Here is a 20261-nt window from a genome sequence, read left to right on the forward strand (position 1 = left end):
GGGAAAATCAGTTGTGAGATTATTTATAATAGTACAGGAGAGAAATAATGAGAGTTATGGCAATCACCATGAAGATTTAAGAAGATGAAATAATAACTGATCAGGGGTTGTTTTAATCAGTCAGTTCGAGTGGTCAGCTACCAGGAGGTGCAACCAAAAGTATACAACTACTCATTAGCAATTAGGTGTTTCCCTTCACAAATTAGCACCTCTTTGTGAAGGAGCTATAAGTAATAGATCTTAGTAAAAATACAATAAAATCTCAATTAACCATGATTCAATGAACCAAAAATCTCAATTGAAATAGTCCTCTTTTTAGTCTGTTTAAAAATAGTAAAGTCTACCATTTCCCCCCCTTCTCTCTCTCTCTCTCTCTCTCTCTCTCTCTCTCTCTCTCTCTCTCTCTCTCTCTTTCTCTCTGTCTCTTTCTCTCTGTCTCTCTTTCTCTCACATGACTGCATATTTTAACTGTGAGGAGGTAGAGAAGAAAGGTATGGTGGCAATTACAGTGAATATGAGATCTGTTTTAGATAGAATGTTAGCCTTTTAGTCAGAAAGAGCCAGAGTTAAAACCCTGCCTCTGACACTTAGCCATGTATCATTTGCAGTTATTCAACCTCTCTGACCCTCAGTCTCCTCATCTAAAAATTAAGGATAGTGATAATGATAGTGTTTTTCATGCAGATGTGTTGTAAGGTTCTATATCAGTTATCATTTTTACTATGATGATTAATCAGAACAAGGACTTTGAGATCCCTTCCAAGCACAAGGTCACTACTTGTTGAGCTCAATGTACCTACTAAGTCATTCTGGAAGAAAACATTCAGTAAGAGCATTCAGCAGCCTGCCTCAGACAAAAAAAGACATTGAGAGTTGATTAGCAGTGTTAATGCACAGAACACCTCAGTCTTTAGGCATTCATTCCAGTAAATTGAAGTTTAATTATAAATGAGCTAAGCAATGCACTGACTTTTTTAGGTCACATTTGATATTATGAACACCATCCAGGAAGAGCCCAGGGATCAATATACTACAGTAAGAGTCCAGTAGCATGGCTTAGTTGGGCTGGACACAAAGACCCTGGGAGTTATATTTCTTCCCAGTTTGTATAAAGAAGAAGCTGATGCAAGATCGAGATTGGACGGCAGGGTTCCTTCCCTCCCCCCTTCCCCTCATTGCCATAGAATGGGAATTTTTGTCTCTAGAGAAGACAAGAGGGGAATAGAGAGCTGGTGGAATATTCCACCCATACAAGGCAAAGCAGGGTTACTGTGGCACTAGGAGTAGTGACATATGTAGATCCCTCCTAATCTAAGTCTTCTTGAAAGATCAAGAGAAATGATCAGTAAATGGACAAGGTTTTTCTTATTTTGTTGGGTTTTGTTTAGTTTTTATATTCATGCTTGCTCTGGTAGCTGAGGTGCTGAGGGGAAAAAAAAACAAAAGAAACCAGCAGTCTCTTATTTCTGTCCCTTGTCTTACTTCAGATGGATAGGAGTTTCCCTTAGTTTCTAATAGGCTAGTAAAGGCTTCATTGGATGGATCCAAATCTTATTTCCTATAGGTGACATTGGTTGATCCTGTCCTTATGTTTCCTAGGGTCTCAGGTCTGGATGGTAACAGAATGACTCAGAGTAGTTACCTTTCCTGGCACAGGAATAGGAGTTCAACCTCCCCCAGTCCATTATTAGAGAAGTTCTACTCTTTCCCTGGGAGCATAATCAAGAATCTTTCATGATTATATTTTCTTTTTTACCAAATATATTTTATTTTTAATTTATGAAATAAAACAAGCATTTCATAATATAATAGAATAAAAAAAGATGATTGCACATTAAACAACAAATCTATTATATACAACTCTCTATTTCTTTTATGAAATAGTTATACAGCTTTCTTTTTTTTCTTCCCCTTCCCCCCCACTTTCAAAGGCAGAATTGCTACAGACTTGGATAATTTTTTTTTAAAAATCTGTCTCATTACACATAAGCTTAACATAGCAACTGAGGTTTTGTGACTCTTGGGCAAAGATCTTTTTTCTCCACTGAGTCTCAGTTTCTCATCTATAAAGTAGGGATAAAATATTTTCACTACCTACCACACAAGAAGATTTTTTGTAAACTTTAAGCATTACATAATTGTGAATTATCATAATTTTTATTGTTATTCCCCTCTATATTTACAGTATACCCATTCACATATTTATATATACATCATATATAAACCTGTAGAACTGGTTCCAGTTACCACACTTTGGCTCTTTAAGTGTGGTTATCACCCAAATCATACACAAAGTTTTAAATATTACCAAATAAAAGTCACCTTTTAATACAAATATTCTCCTGATAATGCTATGGAGATGGAAATCATAATATCAAAAAAGCATACTTGCAGATTAACCCATTGAGTAATGGAAAGACACATAATGGTCAAGGCTTCAATGAGAAAATGAGTCTTAAGGTGGGCCCAAGAAGAATGAGCAAACTTTGGCTTATAGAAGTGAGGGAAGGTATGCCAAGATGAAGTTTATTATCAATATTGATAGGGGTGGCTAGGTGGCACAGTGGATAGAGCACCAGCCCTGGAGTCAGGAGTACCTGAGTTCAAATCCAGCCTCAGACACTTAATAATCACCCAGCTGTGTGGCCTTGGGCAAGCTACTTAACTCCACTGCCTTGCAAAAACCTAAAAAAAAAATCAATATTGATTAAGTTGGGGGGGGAGAGATAAAAGACATCACCTAGTACAAATATGAGTGGAAAAGGAGATGTAATAAGAATAGTTCAAATGCTGTAGTTATTGAAAAAATATTTTTAAAAATATAGAGAAGAACCATCAGCTTGTTGGGTAAACTCTCTAGACTTGAAATCTGAAAAGTCATGGGTAAGCAGTTGTGGGTGAGAATTGCTGAGATTGTAAAAGCAAGGATGGGTTACAACATATGAGCACACTCCAGTACTGGAGCTCCAATTGTCCCTGTTTCCCAATAGTCTCCCTCTCCCCATATATACGTAGAAGAGGCTCTCCAAGGAGGTAAAAAAGTGGGGCTATGGTGTCCTGGATTGGTCTCCTCCCACATTCTGCTGCCGTTGGCCCAGTTTGGCTGGGTGAACAGCCTAGTCTATACAGAGCTGGCTACACAGGCTGCCGTCACATCTCATTGGCACCTATTACACTTGTCTGCCAAGACCCTGTCATTTCTCATCCCCATCAAACATTTCCCCAGAATAGCCTTCATTTCTGCCCTTCCTATCATGGAGTTTTCTTTTCCCAGGACTCTGGCTCCTTCCTTTCCTTTCCCTATCATACTGTTTTTCTACCTTTTCTTCCTTTTACTACCAAGTATGTTGGGTCTAACTTTTCATTTTTATGAGATAATAAATATGATAGATCATAGATTTAGAGACAGAATTTCAAAGATAATTTAATACAATGTCCTCCTTTGATAAATTAACAATAAATAAATTTGATAATTTTGATAAATTTGAAATTGCCCAGGGAAATTAATTTGACCAAGGTTACATAGGTAGTGAGTAGCAGATTAAATTAAGATTAAACCCTATATCCTCCAACCTTAGAGCTATCCTCAGATAGGGGTGGGTGAGTTCAGCAAATCAGGGGATTTCCCTGATTATCTCTGTTATACACTCCTCATCAAATATTTCCTGTTCCCAGTAAATCATCTGAGATGCTTGGGACACTTGAGGCATGCATTCACTTCCCCAATTCTGAATAATTTCCAGACTGGGGGCAGGGGGGAAGAGAGTCTCAAGCAGGGTCTTTTCTAGTGTTCCCCCCAGTGTCTTACAATCCCAAGTAGACTATTCCACATAGTTCTTAAAAATAAAATCTAAATTAATAATCTTTGAGAAAGACTCAGAAGTACTCTATCCAGTTGCCTAGAGATTATTATCATATCCAAATACAAAGTTTTACAACTATAACAAACAAATAACATTTAACAAAGTCCTCATAGACTGCTACAGGCCTGGACTTACAAAAACCTGTCTTGAGTCCATCTCAATCTAAAACAATTAGGGAAGAATGAAATTTGAAAAAATCAAAATTAAACAAACACTGGCTAATAAAAAAAAATAAAGAGTAAGAAAAGAACAAATGAGTTTCCATTCTCAGAAGGAAGTTCTAGTCCCAAATGAACTACTAAAATCATATGAGGTTCTCTCAACTGGGACGAGCAGTCAGGGTTGATAGGACATCTCCCCTTCGCCTTCAGGTGAGAACGATTCCAGGTGAAAAATTTCTTCAATGAGTCCCTTCAGCACCAGAGACCAACCCATGTCTTTCCTAATAGATTCCTCCAAATGTATAGGACAATCCAAATTGGAGTGCAGAAGAAATTTCTCTAGGAGTACCTAAAACACAGTGATTCCCCATATACTACCTTGGGGATACCTATAAAAACATAGGGTAGTCTTAATAAAAATCTGAACTCACCACATAATGTGACCAGTTGACTAGCTCAAAAGAAATAGAATTCACTCAGATGAGCTCCCCAAAAGGGATTAATCATTTAGAGCTGATTGGAATCCATACTATCTATCCTAGAAAAGTCCCTAACTTGTCAAACATGGTCTAGGGGCCAGTAGTCCTACCAAATTATAGGAGTTTCCCAGATCATTCTATATACTTCTTACTCATCTGTAAGTATAAGTCCTACTCTGTTTTCATTCCTTTCTAGGTATCCTAGAGGGCCATCTTCAACTAACTCCAAATGGGCTTATTCCTGACAGGCTCCATACCATCCCACCTCTCTGTCTGCCTTGTTATTCCAAAGTCTTGTTTTTTAACTTTACCTTGATCTTCAATTCCTCCACTCCTTACTTCTACTTCAAGTCATTTCCACCCTTCACTGACTGTACTCTTCTCCTCTCCCTGTTTTGATCCCTTTTTGAACCTGTTCAACTGTTCTCTACTTTTGGTCTCTTAATCCTTTATGCTGTTGAAGCTCTTGCCCTGCCAATTTGCAGTTTTGGATTACTCCCACCAATTGCTGCTTTTGCTCCTATTCCCTTGTTACTGATCAGTTGAAGAAAATCACAAAACTATGCAGATTGAGCTTATTCCAAATACAAGTTACATAATTTCAACTGGACTCTCCTGTGACAAGACAATCCTTTTATGACTTTCCAAGCAATGAACCATCCCAATCACCATAATGACTTTTTCAAACTTCATCTCTCCTCAGAGTTATCACATTCCCCCTTGCCTTTATCCTCTCACCTAAGAACCTGTCTCATATGTCATTGAAAAATTTGAGGCCTCTCACATCACTCAGATGCCTTCTGCTATCATCTCCTTCAATGGTGCTTCACATGAAGAAGGGCAGCTAGCACAGTGGATAGAAGTGCCCTGAAGTCAAGAGGACCTGAGTTCAAATTTGACCTCATAAATTTGACACTTACTTGCTGTGTGATTTTGGGCAAGTCTTTTAATCCATTTGCCTTGCATCCAGGGTAATTTCCACTCAGCCTGATTCATATCTGATCACTGGACCCAGAAAAAAGTGAAGGTGGTAACAGCACAGCAACCCCTCACTCAAATTCAATTCACTTTCTGGTCATGGCATCACCTCCTGGATGTCATGTTCTTTTTCAAGAATGAAGTACAAACAACATTAACATGAAGAGATGGTTTTCCTTTTTGTCTAAACAAAGCCCCTCTACATCACAAATAGTTTCATTTTATTTGAAAATTTTGCAATAGGTGTCTCCATTTCTTTTCCTCTCAGTCTCTTCCTAATTGCAATCTGACTTCTGATTTCATCATTCAACCAAAACTACTCTCTCCAAAGTCACTAATGATCTCTTATTTGTCAAATCTAATGGTCTTTTCTCAATCCTTATCCTTTTTTTTTTTACTTCTCTGTGGTCTCTGACATTGCTGATCACCCTCTTTTCCCTAATTTTGTCTTCTATATAAGTTTCCATGACAACTCTTTCCTGGTTCTCCTACTAGCTGGCTTTTCCTTCTCCCTTTCATTTACTAGATCTTCACCCATTCTACTAACCGTGGGAGTCCTCCAAGATTCTATCCTTGGCCCTCTTCCTCCCTTTATTTTTTCATTTGATGATTTCATCAGTTCCCATTATTTTAATAATCATTCCTATGCAGATGACTCTCAGATCTATTTATCTAGCCCTCCCTCCTCTCCAGACCTCCAGCCTCAATTCTACAGCTGCCTCTCAGGAATCTTGAATTGGAAGCTCCAAAGACTTATTATATCTAAAACTGATACCACCATCCTCCCAGTCACTCTTGAGGCTTAAAATCTAGGCATCATCCTCAACTCCTCAATCTCTCTCACTCAATATATTCAATTACCTAATTTCTGAATTACTGAAATAGCCTTTCTATCCACCACAAGCCTTTCTACAATCTAGATCATCATCTTCCATTCATCTGTAGAACTCATCTTCCTAAAGCACAGATCTGACCATGCTACCCCCTATTGGATAAACTGCAACAATTTCTTATCACCTGTAGGATCAAATAGAAAATCCTCTGTTTGGTTTCCAAAGTCCTTCACAACTTGACCTCCTCCTCCCTTTATAATCTTCTTACACCTTAGATCCTCCCTCCCCAATATATTATTTGATCCAGTGACATCAAAGAAAATATTCCATCTCTAGACTGGGCATTTTTTTTTAGTTTTTTTGCAAGGCAATGGGGTTAAGTGGCTTGCCCAAGGCCACATGGCTAGGTAATTATTGAGTGTCTGAGATAGGATTTGAACCCAGGTACTCCTGACTCCAGGGCCAGTGCTTTATCCACTGCGCCACCTAGCCGCCCCTCCGCCCCAATTTTCAATGGTTATTTTTAATTCCTGGAATAGCTTCCTTCCTCATCTCCATCTTAGTCTACCTGAGTTCAAATTCCAGGTAAAATACTCTCTGCAAGAAGCCTCTCTGGGCTGTACAACCTTAGGCTGTGACTTAACTCCATTGCCTTAGAAAGAAAGAAAGAAAGAAAGAAAGAAAGAAAGAAAGAAAGAAAGAAAGAAAGAAAGCAAGCTTTCTGGATACCCCTTAATCCTGATAATTGCTCTTGATTGATCATCCTGTAAAAATACTCATACTGTATATATATGTTGTTTGTATACAGTTATTTATATGTTGTCTCCTCTGTTAGATTGAGAGCTCCTTGAGGGCAGTTCCCTTTGCCTTTCTTTGTATCCCCAGTACCTATATACCTCAGTACCCAAATGTTCACATTGCTTATTTGTGTTCGATCTGTGGTAGAGCATTTCAAGTTCATAATGATCTGATCAGACACAGACACACTGTAACTTGACTCTAACAGAGTGATATTTATCATTTTGGTCTTCTTTCAAAACAAAGGGCAACAACTTGATGCATAATAAATGTTTCCCATGTCTTTAATGTAGTCCATTCTGCCCTGCCTTCCCCTCCCTCCCATCTCTTCTTGGTAAAGTCTTCTTCCTTCTAGGTCAAAGACATCTTTCCCATGCTTTCCCCTCCTCCATCCCCCTCCTAAGAAAAGAATCGGCACCTCCTTGAATTTTCCACATTTGAATATATGAGAGAACACTGATCTTTGAATTTATCCCATTAGTATTTATATAAATAATTCCCTCTACCCCCCCATCATACTGTAAACTTTGAAAAATAGCTTTTGTATGGTATATCACTTTGTTTCCTCAACCCCAAGTTCTTTCATACATTAGGAGCTTAATAAAAGAACTGAATTAGTTCAAGATCCCTACAAAAGAAGAGAATCCCTCCTCCATCTTGCTCTTCGTTTTTTCTATTCTATTCTATTTTCTATTTGACAACTAGATGTCAAAGTAGATAGAACACTATGCCTGGAATCTGGAAGACCTGAATTCAAATCTTGCCTCAGGCACCAGCATTATATAAAATGGGAATAATAGGACAACCCCCTTCCCCACAATACTTAAAAGTACTTAGCATAGTACCTGCTGCTGTCCTTCTACCCAAACCCATCACCAAATTTTGCAGAAACCCCAGAGGAATGAAGAATCAGGAAGGAAATAGAAAAGGAGATCTTTGCTCATTAGAATGAAGATTCCCTTGTTTGGGGAGGGGGGTGAGATGGAGAAACAGAAGATTTTACCTAGTGTCCAAAGGACTATCCAGTATACAGCTGTCCCCCAAAACAGAAGAGTTGGGGGAACAGATCTGCAATGGTACACTGGTCTGAATGGTGATCGCATTCAAACTCTGTGATGCTTTCTACAGTGGAAACACACCCTGCCTTATTAGTTAAATGTACTTCTTGACTTAAGTCACTGTGCCCCAACAGCTCTCCTTCTCTGACACATTTCTTTTCAGAGGTGGAGAGAAGGCTAAATGGGTGGAAGAGACTTGTAGCACAAGACACAGTACTCAATGCTAAGTTGGTAGTGTTATAAGAAAAAGATTTTTTTTTAAATCATGAACACACACTAGAGTGACACCTACCAGCAATAAACAAACTTTTTTTTTCTTCACCAAACAAGTTATTCCACAGAGGCAAGAGTTTGTGAAATGAGAAGATAACTATCTTCAAGGAACAAACAAATGTTAATCTTACTCATTCTTAACCCCCTCCCCCTTTTCTTCTCCAATTGAAGGTGCAGATTCTGAAACAGACTCATTCAGAAAACTCTCCATAATATGAAGCTGGGGAAGGAGGGAATAGAAGTGAGAAAGTGGGAAGGGCCAGGGAGGGGAGAAGATAGAAGATAGGGGAGAGAGAAGACTAATGGATGGAGGGGGAAAGAGGGAAGGAAGGGAGAAGTGAAGAGAGTGGAAATAAGAGACTGTGAGAGAGATAGGGGAGGGAGGAAAAGGGAGAAAAGAGAGAGAGGGAGGGAAACCCAAGGGAGAGTGAGAAGGAGAAGAAAAGAAAATCAAGGAGAGAGGAGTGATGGAAGGGAAGGGAAGGGAAGGGAGGAAGAGAAATGGAAGAGGGAGGAAGAGGGAGAAGAGGAATGGAAATGGGAGAAGAAAGAAGAGGAGAGGAGGGGAAAGGAGAAGGGAGAAAGGGAGGGAGTTAAAAAAAGAGGAAAGAGTAGTGGTAGGAGCCAGTAGTGGAAAAAAGAAGAGGAGAAGAGGGGAAATGGTAGCAAGAAGGGAGAAGAAAAGAGTGGAGGAAAACAAGGAAGGAAAAGAGAAGACATATACATATATACATACATAATACATACACACACACACACACACACACACTCACACTCTGCATCTCTGCATGAGGGGCCAGGACAGCAGTCTTAATCCTATGTGCTGAAAAACAGCCAGGTCACAGGCCCTAAAGAAATCCATCATCTCAACGCCTCTATCCCAACACCTTCTCACCCCAAAAGTGCCAGGAAGAAACTGGGTTGAGGAATGAGTCTCTTAGAGAAAGAACAACGAAGGCCGATTTCAAGGAACCCCTGATAAAGTCCTGTGGGGCATCACATGACAAATTATTTTCACAGTAACAATTAATCTTTTGGCCAGTAGCTAAAGGTTGATTAAGAAAGCTAAAACCATATCAGCAGCACTAATTCTCCTCACCTTTGAAACAGATCTGCAGATGCTCAGGACTACTCTTCCTATCAGACTGGCAGTCACATCACACTAAACAAACATTCAACGGTAGTCTCTGTCAAATGTCCATATGAAATTATTTGCTAAACTTCACTAGAAGATAAAAGATCAAACAAAATGATACATCACTATTAGACTCTCCCACTGAACAGATGCTTAAGACATATTTTGTGAACTAGATTCCACCTCTTCAAGCTAGGCTCAATGAGATTAAAATGGACTAAATATATCATAGAATTCTAGATGCTGATTCCCATTTGACCACTGCTAGAGCCAGAGGCAGTATAGTTCCATGTTACAATTTGGTTTTGTTTTATATATACATATATATATATATATATATATATATATATATATATATATTCTGTTCAAATTCTGATAAATTAATGTTTAGACTTGCTCCCCATTGAGAAAAACCATTTTATTAGCTCATTTAACAGTTTCTCTCATGTACTCTATGGTTGATACATAATAAATGTTTCTCCCCAGTGAATAGAGCACCAGCCCTGGAGTCAGGAGGACCTGAGTTCAAATGTGACCTCTTTTTAAAATTTTTTTTCCTTCATTAACATTTTATTTGTTTTCCAATTATATACAATAGTAGTATCTACCTATCATTTCAAATCCAGCCTCTTAATAATTATCTGGCTGTATGACTTTGGCCAAGTCACTTAACCCCATTGCCTTGCAAAAAGAAAAAAGAAAATAAACAAACAAATGAATAAATTTTTCCCATGCTTTAATGTAGGCCATTCTGCCCTGCCTTCAGAGAACTGAGGTTATTTGATCAAAGTCAGAGGGGCAGTAAGTGGTAGAAGAAGGATTTGAATGTAGATCTTTTGATTCCATATCCATGATTCTTTCTGCCATATCATGTTGTCTTGATTGATTATCATCCTCGATATATTACTTAAATGTTCTATTAGTTTGTCACTGTTTGTTTCCCAAAACCTTTAGTGGAATTTTGTGAATCCACAAAGTCCCAAACTCCTTTTTTTTTTTAATGGTTAGGAAATTTATCATAGGATCATAGATCAGAATTTAGAAGGAACTTTAAAGATGATCAAGTCCAAGCCTTCATTTTACAAATGAGGAAACTGAGGCTCAAAAAGTTTAAGGGACTTCCCTATATTCACACAGAGAGTAAGTTTTGGAGGTAGGAATCTAACCAAGTAGTTTAGTCCTTAAGTCACACTGCCTCTCCTTCAATTTAGCTGATTAGAAAACTCAAGCTGGCCATTCCAATTTTCATCTTGCCATTGCTGTTAGACTTCTAAAGAGGGAGAAGCCATTTTGCTTGAATCAGTCCATTACAGTTTTGGATAAACATATTAAATAATTCCTCCAAATATGGAATGTATATTAGTCTCTTTTACAACTTCCATTATTCCAAGTCTAGGGTCAAATCACACAGTTAAATGCCAGAAGCCAGATTCCAACCCAGGCTTTGATGATTCTAAATATGAAGCATAGTTATATGACAAATTTTAGACACTCTCTTCCCCATGCAGAGATCTGGTTTGCAAATCTCAATAGTAATTTCCAAGAAATCCAAAAAGTGAAAGTGATGGAATCAGAAATTTAAACTTGGAAAGAACCTTAGTAGTCAATTGATCTACCCTCTCATTTTACAGATAAGGTAATTGAGAACTAAGTTGCACAGATAAGAAGTGACAAAGTTAGAAAGTGGATTTCAGTTCAGTGACTATAAATTCAGTACTTTTTAATGAGTTTCTGTGGCCACAGCAAATAATCTATTACATTTGTAAGACTGCTGCACTTAAGAATAATTGTATTTCATTCTCAAAACAACTATGAGGACAGCAGGTATTCAAATCCATTCTTACTCACATTTTAATCTGTTCATGCTGTTTGCTGGTCCATTGGGATACCATCTATTAGGGAAGTATTGGTATGATGGGAAGAAAATTCAACTTTGAGTGAGATCATTCATTCAATCCACCCTTTCATTTGTTACATGTCTAATATTTACCAGGCAACCAGGTAGATAGGTAGCACAGTGGATATGATGCAGGGAATCATGGGCATAGGGAGCACTATAATTAATTGGAAACAAATTTTTAAAATTTTTTGTTTACACTGTAAAAATTTTATAATCCTATTGATTCTTATAACCCTCTGTTAAAACACTTCACCTTGATTTCCAGTCTGACCTTGGCCATTAAATGATTCATCACAGAAAACACCAATTTCCTGCAATAGACAGAGCACTGCGTTTGGAGTCAGAAAGATGCATCTTTCTGAGTTCAAACCTGGTTTCAAACACTTACTAGCTGTGTGACCTTGGACAAATGACTTAACCCTGTTTGCCTCAGTCTCTTCATCTGTAAAATGAGCTGGAGGTGGAAATAGCAAACCATTCCAAGAAAAACCTAAATGGGATCGGGAAGAGTCAGACACAACTTAACATCATATAGCAGAGAGTTGAAATTTGAAGGGAGTTAAGGCTTCCTTCCAGGAGACAGAGGGAAGGAGGAAGATAGAAGCAAATTCCAAACATGAGGAATAGCCTAAGTAAACATATAGTGGTGGGAGATATATAGTGGAAAAAATAAGTAGATCAGTTTGACTGAACCATAGAGTACATGAGAGAAACTGTTAAATGAGCTAATAAAATGGATTTTCTCAAAGGGGAGCAAGTCTAAACAACCTATATTCCATTGCTAGTCAACATCCCCAAGAAAAGGATAGCTTTTCTTATCTTTCATATTCAGATCAAAGTATAACAGAGAATCTTTTAACAATTAAAGCCTCCTTTAAATACAGGACCACATATGTTTTCCTGTTGCTTTAATCAGAAAAATCACTGAATTACTTCTATAACTAACAGAACCCTATGAGAAAATGGTAGTCCCTAGGGATATTTAGTCACCCCAAAAACAAGCTAGGTAATTGTTCAAGGCTGAAACCTTGAAATGGGGGAAGGGAGATGGTTCAGGAAGAAGAATCTTCATTCACAGACTCAATTCAGGTTATCTAGGGAGGGAATACACTCTCTGAAGGATGAAAGATGCTGTCTCTCAAGAAGCAGAAATAGAAACGCCTGGGGATGGGAATAAAGAAATAACACCTGCTTCCTTAGCCTGATTGTGGCCTAAAGAGTAAAGAGGCAAAACCAAAAATAGGAAAAAGGAAAAACAGTGAGTGTCACTCACTGGTATTCCTTCCAAAAATTACTTGTTCCCAATTCATTCTTTTATAAACCTGGACAAGGGCTGAATTAACCAATAAGTATTTATTAAGCCCTTCAAGCACTGTACTCAGCACTAGAAATAAAAGAATTAAAACAAAGGAAAAAAAATTTTTAAAAAAGTCCCTGCCTTCAAGATGCTTATATTTTAATAGAAGAGGCAGCATGTACATAAATAAATATGTAAAAGACGAATGCAAATAGATGGAAGATAACCTTAGAGGGTACATCCCTAGCAGCTGAGGGGACTGGAAAAAGCAACTACAGAAGATCTGAGTCTTGGAGGAAACCAGGGATTCTAAAATGCAAAAATGAGAAAAGGAAGAATTCCAGGCATAGGGGACAGACTAGTACAAAAGCAGGAGGACCAGAAAGTAGATCATCATGGTAGGACCATCATATGTGTAGAAGACAGTAATATGTAAGAAGTGCAAAAGGTAAGAAGGAGATGGATTGTGATAAGATTCAAGTACCAATTAAGAATTTATATTTTAAAACCCTTTTAAATTCCTTTGCCATGTGACCCAGCCTATTCTTACAGCCTCATTGGTCATACTCTACTTCCCAGATGTTATGATCCCCTCAAGCTGACCTTTTCTCCCTTCTTCACCCAGGACACTACACCTCCTATTTCCTTGCCTTTGCATTGGCTGATGCCCACCATGCCTGCCATCTACCATGCCTACAATATACTCTTTCCTTATGTCTGACTCATAGAGTTCTTCTCGTCCATTAAAATACAGTTCAAGGGGGCAACTAGGTGGCACAGTGGATAGAGCACGCTGCTCTGGAGTCAGAAGGACCTGAATTCAAATCCAACCTCAGACACTTAATACTTAGCTGTGTGACCTTGAGCAAGTCACTTAACCCCACTGCCTTGCCAAAAAAAAAAAAAGGCCAAAAAATAAAAAGAAAATACTGTTCAGGCACCATCTTCTATAAGAATTCTTTCCTTACTCTCCCCTCCCCCTCCCCCTCCCCCAATGCTCTTCTTCCCAAACTACTTGCTGTTTAATTACTTTATATGTGGGTATATTTGTATATATTAACTTGATATTTATAATGTCAATATTTTATAAATACTTATTTTCTCTCCCATTCAAATGTTAGTTCCTTGTAAGAATGGATTTTTTTTTTTACTCTATGTATTTGTATCATTTGAATGATTGCTTTTCTGGGCAATAGAGAGCCATTAGAATTTGTGGAATAGTGGGCAGTGGGAGTACTAGATGTTTTTTCATCCAACATAATGTTTTATTATCCAACTCTTTGTGACCACTAATCTTTTGTTCCAATCCTTTTATTTTTAATAGAGGAAACAAAGCAGCTTGATTGTGACCATAGAGATGGTAGAGTGATGGTTGTTGTCCTTTCTCAGAGGACCAAAATGACATCACTGTGTTAAATGATCTGATCAACTACAATGAGTCTGACTGTGGTTGATCAGACCAATATGAACTTAGACTGTTCTAGCACAGGCAGGGCATAAATAGTCCATGTGAACATCTAGTAGGCACTTAACACTCAATGGATTAAATGATTGTTTTTCTGGGCAATAGAGAACCATTAGAATTTATGGAATAGTGGACAGTGGAAGTACTAGATGTTCTTTCATCCAGCATAATGTTTGATCATCCAACTCTTTGTGATCACAATTGGAGTTTTCTTGGCAAGGAAACTACTTTGCCATTTCCTTCTCCAACTTAATATACAGATGGGAAAACTGAGGTAAGCAAGGTTAAGTGACTTGTCCCATACAGCTAGTAAGTATCTGAGGTCAAATTTGAACTCAGATCTTCCTGATTTCATAAAGGGCATTCTATCTACACTGCATCACCTGGCTTTCTCAAACTCCTTAGTCTATTAAGTCTATATTAAGCCTGAAAGGATGGAATCTCTATATGCATTTTTGAGGGAGGGGCAGTGGTACATGAATGCTATAAATGTGAGCTATCAAATTCCTCTTATCCAGCAAAAGTTTAAAAAGTAAAATAAAGTGGAAAGAGTACTAGATTTAGAGTTAGAGGTCCTGGATTCAAGTGATGTTGCTCTCTGGGTCTTATTTGTAAAATTAGAAAGTTGGACATGGTGTCATGTGACCTCCAAGGATCTTCCCAACTCTAAATGTCTCATTTTATGATTAATTTCTTTCACTACCATCTGTATGCTGCTCATAAGCAACAAACCCAGCAAGACACTTAGAAAAGGATTTCTGGCTACCAACCATTTTCCAAAACTAAACCTCCCCCACCCCTTACTCAGTAATCAGTTCCTCAATTAAGCTCCACTTTGACCTTAAAAGATTCCAGTGCATTCAAATATTCACCTTCTGCATTTGTTCTCTATGTATGAGTGCATGAATGGATTTGTTTTCCCACTGCTACCTGACTGCAGAGTGAAAGGGACAATTGTTACCCCAAAGGGAGCATAGGAAAACAACCCTTTGTGAGGCTGAGATGTGTAGACCTTCAGGAATTTTAAATTCTAAAGAGGGATGGAAGAGTGGGTGGGCTTGGCTTTAGTTGTATTCATTTTTAGTGCTCAGTTTAAGATTTTACATATGGATTTGAATGGAATTGAGTTGATAGGTTTACAGAAAGGTGATTCTTTGGGTGGATGGTTTTTTTTAATTGTCATTAATTAATTCATCAATATTTAACCATTTGAAATGCTTAGATAAATGAGTCTTCCTTGGACCCTGGTAGGAGAGAAATATGGCATTGTTTGGTTTTTTAAAAAATCCACAGGTTGAATCCTCTCTCTCTCTCTCTCTCTCTCTCTCTCTCTCCCCCCTCCCTTCTCCTACTTTTTCCCTTCTTTTTCTGAATAGCCAGTGATAGCTGGCAATACCTGTTAGGATTTGAGAGTTGAAAATGATCTTCGAAATCTTTTGTTCCAATCCTTTTATTTTTAATAGAGGAAACAAAGCAGCTTGATTGTGACCATAGAGATGGTAGAGTGGTGGTGGTTGTCCTTCTTTCTCAGAGGACCAAAATGACATCACTGTGTTAAATGATCTGATCAACTACAATGAGTCTGACTGTAGTTGATCAGACCAATATGAACTTAGACTGTTCTATCACAGGCAGGCAGGGCATAAATAGTCCATGTGAATATTTGGGGTGGATTTTCTAAATTTATGCATCTCATCTTTCTTTTGTGCTATTTCAATTCTGCTTTGCTAAAAAGCACAGTACCTTTTCTGATGAGGGCAGGTCATGCTGGGCAGTTCTGTGCCAGTTGTCCCATGTCATGCAAAAAATTCCAAAATTCTTAAGACTTTGAGAATATCCTTATATAGCTTTTTCTGACCACCATATGAGTGCTTGCCTGTTTGAGTTTTCCATAAGTGTACATTTGACATTTGAACAATGTGACTAGTTTATTGGAGGTGCACTCTCTATAGTAGAGTTTGAATGCTTAGCAGTTTAATTCAAGAAGAGATGTCAGAATCTGGATTTTATCCTGCCATGTGATCTTCAGAATCTTCCTAACACAATTCAAATGAAGAGACTCAATTTCCTGGCATAGAAGTGGTATGTTGTACAGGTTTCACAGGCATACAGAAATGAGGCCAACACAATGGTTCAGTAGACCTTCAGTTTGGTAGTAACTCTAATGCCTCTTTTTCTCTCATACTTTCTTTCCTTCAGAGCCTTCCAAATACTGAGTTAGATCTGGGAATACATGTGTCAAGGTAAACAAATTATCCATAGCATTTAAAACTTCTCTATTTACTGTAACCAATGGTTCCATAAATGGATAGTGTGGTACTGGTTGATGGAGCACCTGTGTTTTCTTGGTGCTAATTGGAAGGCCAAAATTAGCACAAGCAGTAGAAAGTAAACCATACAAGAAGGAGCCCTGGGATTCAAACCTGTGTCCTCTGTCTCTAAATCACCCATAATTAATGGATGGCATTCATATAGCAGTTGACAGTATGTTGTTATGTGTGGGTGTGATACATGTATCATGTATGACACATGTGTGTCATGGTGTGTTGAGTGTATTGGTATTGCAAATATTATTATCCCAGTTTTTTACAGATGAAGAACATGAGGCTGAGGCTTAGTGGTGTGCCCATGGTCATACATCTGCAAAATACAGAAACAATGGGTTTAAATTTATATAAACCCTGAATTCAAGTTTCTTTTCAGGATCTTTTGCTGTCTTTGTATTGTTCCATGACCCCATAAAAGTGATCAACAAACCATATATACAGTGTAATATAATGGAAAGAACATTGTATTTGAAGTCAAGTGATCTGGGATTGCAGGCTCATCTTCTTGCCTGTTATGTGACTTTAACAGATTACTTCTTGGTTTCCTCATTTGGAAAATTAAGGTAACAGACTAAATCTAAAATTCCTTTCGACTCTAAATCTAAATCCATTCCTCTTAAGTAAGTAATAACCTGCCATGAGAACAAAAGACTGAATCATATATCTTACCCATTCCCATTTGCTTTGAGAAAACAACCAAACTCTTGAGTGGATCAATAGGAAGGAAGTCTGGTAAAGATTTTGATGGGACACCAGGTATAAGGGTTTCAAATGTGTTACATAAATGTATCAGTTCTGGGGAAAATACATGCATCAACATGGTCATTTAAAAAATATTACTCTTAGGGCAGCTAGGTGCTGCAGTGGATAGAGCACCAGCCCTGGAGTCAGGAGTATCTGAGTTCAAATCAGGCCTCAGACATTTAATAATTGCTTAGCTGTGTGATCTTGGGCAAGTCACTTAACCCTATTGCCTTAAATATATAAATTTTTTTAAATATCTAAGAATATTACTCTCAATCTATGGATGGCTATCAAATGTCAGAAGTATAATTCTAATTTCCGGCTTCTTTTTCCTTGCACCACATTATTGCCTGCCATGGTCCCATGAAATGAATGTTATCTCATTCTATTCAAGGAAAATCATAGAGAAATTGATCAACCGATACATTTTCATTGACACCTACTGTGTGTTCTCCCACAAGTATTTGTTTCCACTTATTATTCATTTGTCTATAAACCCTACTTGCTTGGGGTTCACAGGGAATTAAATCAAATCTGTAGACAAAAAAAAAAAAATCCTGTAGTACCTATCTCACACAGTTGTTAAGTTCAAATGAGGTAATCTATGTAAGGTAATTTTCAAACATTAAAACATTATATAAAGTCAGTTAATGTTCTTATCTATTCAACATCATTCTTATTTTTTAGCTGATAAAGCACACAGAGAACTAATTCTGTGGAAAATTATAAAACTACCATTATTATTTTATATTTAGTGCTCTACAGACTATTGTATAGGTAGATGAAATATAACTACTTTTTATAATTGAATAAAAGTATTGGGATAGAAACTTATCTCCTGTATTCTCACCAAAATTATCTTTGGAATAATCCTTTTAGCAGACTGACTATGGGTTGATATAATGTATCTTTTTTCCTCATGATTTTGTTGTATTGTTTATTTGGATTCTATATTTGAAGACTTTTCATGGACATTGAAAATTATGTGTATTTGATACATTTATTAAAAACAATGTACTTTAAAAGGCAACAGTTTTGTATGTGATAATGTTTAATTCCAGTACAGTTTACTTATTGAACTCTAAAAGCTAGATTAAACCTGTGCTTGTAGTAAGGGAATTTTTCTTATCTTGGTATGAAAGATAGTAAGCAATTGATATCTATTTTAGTCACCAGGTTGCATTTTCCTTCTAAATATTTGCAACCTACAGTCAACTATTGTTGTTTCTGCAAAATAATCTACAGAAATGACAGGACAAGAATACAGGATATAGGATTAGGCAGACCTGATCTTGAAAGACTGTCATGAACTATTGCTCTTTTTCCATAAACAAATCCACGTGATTGAAACCATTTTTAAATGATTCTTTGTTGATATGTGTGTGCAATTTTTGTTTGCATATTGTCTCTTCTAAATTAGAGTGTAAACTCCTTGATGACAGGACATTCTTTTTGTATCCTCAGAACTTAGCACAGTGCCTGACATTGTAATCGTTTAATAAATATTGATTGTTCAGCATATAGTTGGGTGAGTTCATAAGGGCATTGCTAATGGAAGGCTTTTTAATTACACTCTTGGATGCTTTTAACCTCTTCATATCATTATCATCTCATTTTTCTCATCATTTTCTACTCTTCTCTCAGATAGAAATGATTCTAGGACAAGACTACTATTCTTTTATATGTATTTTTTTTTAATAGACCATTGTACAGGTGGACAAAATTACCAGTTTTTGTAGGTAAATAAAAGTATTAGAATACAGTCTTTTCTACTATGGGCTTATTACATGCCTACAACTCCCAGAAGCAGGACAACATCTATAATGTATTCTTCATTCTGTTCCTATTACTATCACTTAGAGTATGATAAATATACAATAGATTCCTGAACCGAATTCACTGTCTTTTGGGTTGTCTGTAGGGTGACAGAATGACATAGTGGATGAACTAAAGAAGTGGCAAAGAGAAGATCTAAGCCTGACTCTTGGTGACTCTATTTACTAGTTGTCTGCCTTTAGGCCTAACTACTCTGAGCTCTAGTTTCCTTAGTGATAGCTACATGACCAATCTCACAGTTGCTGTAGGATCAAAAGAAATAATAAAGCAAGTGATTTTCTTTTTTAATCTTAAAGAACTACTAAATATGAATTTTCATTCCCTTCCAAAAATAAGTGTTAAAGAACCTCACCCAAGTTGTGAGAAGTCAGTCAATAGTCTCTAAGGTCCTTTCTACCTCTGAGATTCTAAGACTTACATAACAACGTTTTACAAGTTCTTTCTTCTATGATTTCTGTAGTGTGGAGAATCTAGAACACCATGCTCAGGAGGGAGAATTGACAAAACACCATCTCTCCATATCTTAGGGATTATAATGAGGTGCTATGGTTAAGCTTATTCATTGCCTTGGGGGCCAACTTTTTATAGAGAAGCTTTTAGCTAGATTTTTCTTGAGACAACAGTCATAAAAATGTGGGTCCTACTCAATGTGGGGGGTGGCTAGGTGGCGCAGTGGATGGAGCACCAGCCCTGGAGTCAGGTGTACCTGAGTTCATATCTGGCCTCAGACACTTATTAATTACCTAGCTGTGTGACCTTGGGCAAGCCACTTAACTCCATTGCCTTGCAAAAAAAAAAAGAGGGAGAGAAAGAATACAAGTTCATCTTCATGCCAGGTTATGAATCAGAGAGATTTTTAGTGTAAGAAAAAAAAATCAACCAGATAATGATCTCGATTTGAAGAAAGCTGGAATGGGGGGAGAAAAGAGACATCCACAATTTTTAATAATTGAGTAGATCAGAACTGTAACTAACTAGGACAGATGCAACTAGACACTACAATTTAAATGGTAATAATAGCTTTGATCAGCAAGAAAAATTATTGACAATACAAACCTATCACATAGCATTCAATTTCTAACCTCCTTGCTCACACCCCAAGTAAGCATCGCCT

The sequence above is a fragment of the Macrotis lagotis genome, chromosome 1 (assembly GCF_037893015.1).
Source record: "Macrotis lagotis isolate mMagLag1 chromosome 1, bilby.v1.9.chrom.fasta, whole genome shotgun sequence".
NCBI lineage: Eukaryota > Metazoa > Chordata > Mammalia > Peramelemorphia > Peramelidae > Macrotis > Macrotis lagotis.